An 8,150-nucleotide genomic window follows, 5' to 3' on the forward strand; every position below is an offset into this window, starting at 1 on the left:
AGATGAGCCAAAACACATGTTATAAATTTGTCAAAATGAGCCAGTTCTATGGCGCAAGAGAGAGACACACACAGAGAGAGAAACAAGAATTCAGACAGACCTGCTTTGAAGCAGATTAAGAAATGTATCCTATCCAGACAGATTCTGAACATAACTGAAAAAGAGTCTTAGCTTTTTTCATAAAGTCATATTTTCCTGTTTTTCTATGTATTATCCATTGACGATAGTCCTTCACTGTTATTGCTTGCAGTTGTTTTTTGTACAGGAGTTTTATGTGCCTGCATGTGGTCTTCACAGCTGTTGCCAAGTCATTCACATGTACATTCATGCTGGACAGTGATTTTTTTTTCTCTTCTTCTGCAACGTTAGTGTCTGTTTTATTGCCACTGGCATATCCACATGTCCAACACTACATCCATGAATGGGCTCTTTGTGGTCCGGCCAACACAGAGCCACGACCGTCCCCAACCCCAGTGCAACCTTCACCCTTTTCTCCATATGTTCCTCATCCCATCTGAACCTGTGCCTGAGGGCTACAACTAAACACCTGCCCCTGTTCACCCACAACAAAGACCCTTCTTCACAAAGCATAGATGAGCCAACATGGATGATGACTGGTGGGCTTGTGAATGAGGCAGAAAAGCAACAGAAGTTTGTTAGTAAACACCCTGAGAAACCCATAGCTCAGCTCTTTCAATGTGACGGTGTGTGTCATGGTGTGTTTGAGTGTGTGTGTGTGTGTTGTTCTTTGCCAGTTTCCCCTATGTCTGGTTTGACCAGTCTTTGCCCGTTTTTTTTTTTTTTTTTTTTTTTTTCCTTTTTCTGTTTCTCATGTAGTGTCAGAATGTTATCTAAGCAATCAATGTGAAAAATGCCGTTGATTCAAATGTGATGCTGAGTTTTAGCTGGAATGTAAGCAAAACAGCCAAGGTAATTTCTTTCTACTAACCAATCCAATGTTCTTAAAGTTACAGCTATGGATACATTGCAATAACTATTTAGAAATTAACTGACAATATAAAATGTCTGCACTCATTGTCTTTTCTGAAAATGTTAAGAAAGGCAGATGGCTCATTCTCTATCCAACCAATTGTGGGGTTTTTTTAGTTGTCATGGTCATGAGGGCTAGTCTGTTAAGAATTGGACTGTTGTGTCTTCTGTTGACTATTAACACGTTGTCCATACCATTTGCTTAATCATAAAATATGACATGATAGCAGGCCTACAGCTTGAAATACTTGCAACAGGACCCCCCCAGACACGTAATTCCTATCAGCTTAATACTATGACTTTAGATTCAGAGTCTGTAGAGTAAGCATGTGTTTAATCTAGCTGTCACTTACTGCTCTCTCTCTCTTCTCTCTCTCTCTCTCTCTTTCTCTCTCTCTCTGTCTCTCTCTCTCTTCTCTTCTTTCTCTTCTCTCTCTCTGTCTCTCTCTTCTCTCTCTCTCTCTCTCTGTCTCTCTCTTCTCTCTCTCTCTTTTCTCTCTCTCTCTCTTCTCTTTCTCTCTCTCTCTCTCTCTCTCTCTCTCTCTCTCTCTCTCTCTCTCGCCCTCGTCATATGACAAGTGTGAATGGTTGTGTTACCTGGAAGAAAGAGCTTTTGTTCTCATTTTGCTTTCTAAGGTATCTGTCAAGCAACACCTCCCCTTTTGAAATTTGATTTTCTACTTTAAAAGCTACCTCAGCAGTCAATAAATTTGTCCTTTAGTGTAAATTGCACACATTAATACATGCAAAAAATAATAATAATATTAACATCATAATCATTTATATTATATACCTGTGTTGTTTGGCTATAGTTAATTAGATTCATAATTGTACAGTATGTTAGTTTATATTATATTAGCTATTAGCTAGTAAAATACACATATAGACCACATTCATTCAGGCCTACAATGTAAATCATTGTTCTGATAAAATCAAGCTAGAACATCTTAATTCTACACCCCTCCCTCTTGGTAGGTCACCTTTGGTTTGATGACAATGCTGTGTTTTGTAGTGCCAACAAACCTTCCATTCCCAGGCCCCTCAGTGCAGGGTGTGTCTTTACCCTGTGTACTGTCAACAACATGCACTCTCACAGTATAGCTTCATCACATCACGTCACATCACATCGCTGATAGACTAACACTGTATTAAATCATCTATTTTATTTGAATCCATAAAATAAACCAAAGCAATATAAATACTCTCCCATAGGCTCCGGACCCACCGTGACCCTGACCAGGATTAGCAGTTACTGACGATAAATAAATTAATAGAAATACTTTTTAAATGACAGCATTTTATGATTTATAAACAACAATTTATATATAAAATGAATAATGCATGCAGTGAATGGTATTGTGAACTTATTCACACAGGGACGTTACATTGTTGTAACTTTGAAAAGTTAAGTACTGCAATTTTCTCTGGTCTTAAGATGAATATTTATTAAAGCGTCCCCTTGAGAGAATCACAGTATTGAGATTCTTCCTGTAATATCTAACAAAATGGACCATATTCTCATCTATTTCAAGATAGTTTATATTCTTATGTTTGTGTATATTGCATCCTCAATTCAGACCACAGTATTTCAGTGAGATGGTCATTGCAAAACATTTACATTTACATTTACATTTATTCATTTAGCAGACGCTTTTATCCAAAGCGACTTACAAATGAGAAAATACAAGCAAAAACATTCATTTTGTGTCCCCTTAACCATTTCTGTTCTCATTTAGATCTCATCATCTTGTTGAAAGCTTTATCTATGGTCAAATCTTAACCTCCTGGCAGAGTCAACCAGGTTTTATCCTACTTAGTGATAATTTATGATGTCATCAGTCTTCGGAAGAGCTCCTAGGTCGTGTGTTTATGCATTTCTTACTGTCAGACCTTCTATTCCAGACTTTATTTTAAAATATGGCTGTGGTAGTGTTTAATGATACCTTTAACTGTTGACTAATTTTTTCCTATCAATTACCTGACAAGTGAAGGTCAACGACCATCTGTCTCATTTATGTTTAAAGCTGCTAAAATTTATGTTTAAAGCCCCTGGAGCTATGAATGACAAGAGACATATTCTGGGGAATGAGAGCAATTTTAAACAAATAAGCTTCATAAGAACTTAATTTTCGTTAAAAGAGAGCTAAGAAGTTTCTCCCAATATTTGACACAAGGTATGTATTATTTACAGTACTGTGGACAAACAGCATAACATCTGTTTATATTTTATGTGTAATACTAAACTTTAATAATGTCACTGTAATAATAAGTAGCGCATAGCTGTTTGATGGAAAATGGAAATTAATGTGCTGTATCTTTTCCCATCATTGTTGTTCACCACCAAATAATTAAAATAGAGTTTGAATGGCCACTTGATTTGGACTTGATTTGGGGTTATACAATCATTTTCACCCATTCTCTTGAACTTCACAAATAATTTCAGAGTTGGATGTTCTACTTTAATATTTTCCTTTGTAATAAAATAACCTTTCTTTGTATGGTGTTATTATTTTACCCAAGGAATTTGGAGTACTGATTGGTTACAACAATAGCACTATACAAATAAAATATATTTTACAAAAGTTTTTGCTTCTTATTTCAATCATGCGCCTTCTCTGACGTTATAGAAAATGCAAATTGCATTAGAATGACATATTAAACACTATATTGCTACTGTTGACTATTTTTAATCAACATTAAATATTTAGTTTAAACTAAAGTAGGGTATAAATCCACAATCTATAATATACATATGAGGCAATGTCATGTAGATCATGTATTATTTGAGTGTAACATATTACTGTGTGTTACACTCAAGCGAACAAACAAACAAACACACACACACACACACACACACACACACACACACACATACTGTGGATAAAGAGCTCTTTGTGGTTCTTGTTGTCTCTTGTAATTACTTTCAAACAAGCCTCAGTCTTGCTCAGTGAGGGGTCTTTACTATGAGCCAAGAGCTCTGACTTGTGCTGTGTTTGCAAGTCTAATGCTTTACTGACAGCCAAGCTTAAAAAGATAAATGGATGATGGAAAGATAGAGAGATGGATCACAGACAGACAAAGGGGCAGAGCTGCAGATCTTACATCAACACCTAACCCTCATTTGTCTTTTTTTTTTTTTTTTTTTTTTTTTTTTTTTTTTTTTTTTTACAGAGATCTCCCTCCTCACACAAGCTGACTGGAAGTAGCATATACAGAATTTAATGAAGTGCATACAGTAAGTTTTCCTTCAGCCTCTCTGAATGTGGGAACCCTAATCTTATCTTATTTTATCAAGGTGCGTGTGTGTGTGTGTGTGTGTGTGTGGATAGGGGCTGCTGCTGAGGCTTCAGTGCTGATAAGTTTGCACTGTCAGGTTTTTTTTGCTCTTACTGCTACAGTGAATCTCCTGCCCTAGTGAGCTCCACACCTGGTGATGGGCCAACTTCTTTCACAGATGTTTACTTTTCATTGTTCACACCATTTGCTTCATAGTGAGATTATATCTATACACCAGAAAATAAAGTGCTTTGAAAACCCTCATACCAGAAGATATGGTGAGTAAAAATATCAATATCAAACCCATGATTTGAGAATCTGAAAATGTCTGGAGCTCGCAGGTGTTCGGGGAGAATTTCAGGTCACGTTAATTAAAAAGCGGGTGCACGGTGGTGCAGTGATTAGCACGTCGCCTCACACCTCCAGGGTCGGGGTTCGATTCCCACCGTGTGTGTGCGGAGTTTGCATGTTCTCCCTGTGCTGCGGGGGTTTCCTCCGGGTACTCCGGTTTCCTCCCCCGGTCCAAAGACATGCATGGTAGGCTGATTGGCATGTCCAAAACGTCCGTAGTGTATGAATGGGTGTGCGAATGTGAATGTGTATATGATTGTGTGCCCTGTGATGGATTGGGACCCTGTCCAGGGTGTACCCCGCCTTGTGCCTGATGCTCCCTGGGATGGGTGCCAGGTTTCCCCATGACCCTGAAAAAGAATAAAGCGATAGATGGATGGATTCATTTAAAAGCTGGCTGCCTGATCCTTAGTAATGTATATAATGGCATATAATACACATGCATCAAATATGAAAAAGAAATGTCCACATCTCCACACCTACAGTGCATCCGGAAAATATTCACAGCGCTTCACTTTTTCCACATTATGTTATGTTACAGCCTTATTCCAAAATGGATTAAATTCATTATTTTCCTCAAAATTCTACAAACAATACCCCATAATGACAACATGAAAGAAGTTTGTTTGAAACCTTTGCAAATTTATTAAAAATAAAAAAACAAAAAAAGCACATGTACATATGTATTCACAGCCTTTGCTCAATACTTTGTTGAAGCACCTTTGGCACCAATTACAGCCTCAAGTCTTTTTGAGTATGATGCTACAAGCTTGGCACACCTATTTTTGGGCAGTTTCTCTCATTCTTCTTTGCAAGACCTCTCAAGCTCAATCAGGTTGGATAGGGAGCGTCGGTGCACAGCCATTTTCAGATCTCTCCAGAGATGTTCAATCGGGTTCAAGTCTGGGCTCTGGCTGGGCCACTCAAGGACATTCACAGAGTTGTCCTGTAGCCACTCCTTTGTTATCTTGGCTGTGTGCATAGGGTCATTGTCCTGTTGGAAGATGAACCTTCGCGCCAGTCTGAGGTCCAGAGCCCTCTGGAGCAGGTTTTCAACAAGGATGTCTCTGAACATTGCTGCATTCATCTTTTCCTCGATCCTGACTAGTCTCCCAGTTCCTGCTGCTGAAAAACATCCCCACAGCATGATGCTGCCACCACCATGCTTCACTGTAGGGATGGTATTGGCCAGGTGATGAGTGGTGCCTGGTTTCCTCCAGACGTGACGATTGCCATTCAGGCCAAAGAGTTCAATCTTTGTTCAATCTTTGGTCTGAGAGTCCTTCAGGTGCCTTTTGGCAAACTCCAGGCGGGCGGTCATGTGCCTTTTACTGAGGAGTGGCTTCCGTCTGGCCACTCTACCATTCAGCCCTGATTGATGGAGTTCTGCAGAGGTGGTTGTTCTTCTGGAAGGTTCTCCTCTCTCCACAGAGACACGCTGGAGCTCTGTCAGAGTGACCATCGGGTTATTGGTCACCTCCCTGACTAGGGCCCTTTTCCCCTGATTGCTCAGTTTGGCCGGGCGGCCAGCTCTAGGAAGAGTCCTGCTGGTTCCAGACTTCTTCCATTTACGGCTGATGGAGGCCACTGTGCTCATTGGGCCCTTCGATGGTGCAGAAATGTTTCTGTACCCTTCCCCAGAACTGTGCCTTGATACAATCCTGTCTACAGACAGTTCCTTGGACTTCATGGCTTGGTTTGTGCTCTGACATGCATTGTTAACTGTGGGACCTTATATAGACAGGTGTGTGCCTTTCCAAATCATGTCCAATCAACTGAATTTACCACAGATGGACTCCAATCAAGTTGTAGAAACATCTCAAGGATGATCAGTGGAAACAGGATGCACCTGAGCTCAATTTTGAGTGTCATGGCAAAGGCTGTTTATACTTATATACATGTGCTTTTTTGTTTTTTATTTTTAATAAATTTGAAAAGATTTAAAACAAACTTCTTTCATGTTGTCATTATGGGGTATTGTTTGTAGAATTTTGAGGAAAAGAATGAATTTAATCCATTTTGGAATAAGGCTGTAACATAACAAAATGTGGAAAAAGTGAAGCGCTGTGAATACTTTCCGGATGCATTGTATGTATCAAGCTCTTCTCTCTTTTTCACTCTGTCCATCACTTTTACCTTCCTCAGCTGCCCAACTCCAGACAGAGCAACGCTCCCATTATTAACCATTATCGTACTGTTTACGGTTAATAAATGTTGGTGTCTTTATAACAAAATTGGGCAGCAAATATTCCACCATAAACACATTGCATATGATCTTTATATATGCATATGCATATATTATATATGCATATGCATATGAACTGAACACGTGATCCTCAGTGGCATCTAAGAATTATTTAGTAATTTTTAGATTTATTATTTTTTTTAAAGATAATTTATTTCATGGCCACGTTGGACTATATTCATTGTGGCTAATGGTTTCCTATATTACCCACAATGCCATTCTACTACTTTCTGACAGAGGAGCCAGTGAAAATTCGTCTCTAACTAAAGAGCCTGCTGCAGCAGCACTTTAATCCTTTATTTGTCCAGGTTTCTCACCTACTCTTCTGTACACTCTTCTTAAACAGATCAGGTTCCAAAGCTTCAATTTTCACTCTAATGCCATCATGCATATCTCATAGGTAGCTAACTAACTGAACAGTGTCTCTGATCTAACTGCATAATTTAACCACATTCAGGAACTTTGAGTCCAGCGATTTCTGCCTCCACTACTTCTACATTTGTATGTCTCATTAATGACATTGAACATCCCTGGTAAATGGAGAAAAAAGAAGCTCTTGCTCTTTTGTTTTTTTTTTGGAACTGTCAGCAAAATCTGACTTTTTTCCCCTCTGTTTGAGTTTTTTTTTTTTTTCATCTATTAAATAACCACTGACATCCACTAACTTCACACAGTAACACATAACAATTATTTCAATATAAACATATTCAATGTGTAGTTTTCCTGTAAGTTCTTTGGTCTTATCCTGGGTCAAGAACTTGCTTATTCATTTCACTGCGAAAAAAAAAAAATAGTATCTTAGCAAGTCAAAATATCTTGACTATAGTTAAATTTGGCAGCATGGTGGCTCAGTGACTAGCACATTTGCCTCGCACCTCTGGGGTTGGGGGTTTAAATTCCACCTCCGGCCTGTGTGTGGAGCTTGAATGTTCTCCCCGTGCTTTGGGGGTTTCCTCACCCAGTCCAAACGTGCACTGGCATTTCCAAATTGTCCGTAGTGTGTGAATAGTTGTGTGAATGTGTGTGTGATTGTGCCCTGCAAGTATATATGAGGATATATATATACTCAGCAAATAAAAAGAAACGTCCTCTCACATTCAACTGCTTTTATTTCCAGCAAATTTCTTAACATGTGTTAACAACTGAGACATAAACTGAACAAGTTTCACAGACATTTGACAAACAGAAATGGAATAATGAGTCTATGAATGGGGGGGGGGGGGGGGGGGGCGTTCGATATCAAAAGTAACAGTCAGTATCTGGTCTGGCTTTAAGTACTACAGTGCAT

Source organism: Ictalurus furcatus, chromosome 25 (assembly GCF_023375685.1).
Source record: "Ictalurus furcatus strain D&B chromosome 25, Billie_1.0, whole genome shotgun sequence".
In the NCBI taxonomy this organism is placed as follows: Eukaryota; Metazoa; Chordata; class Actinopteri; order Siluriformes; family Ictaluridae; genus Ictalurus; species Ictalurus furcatus.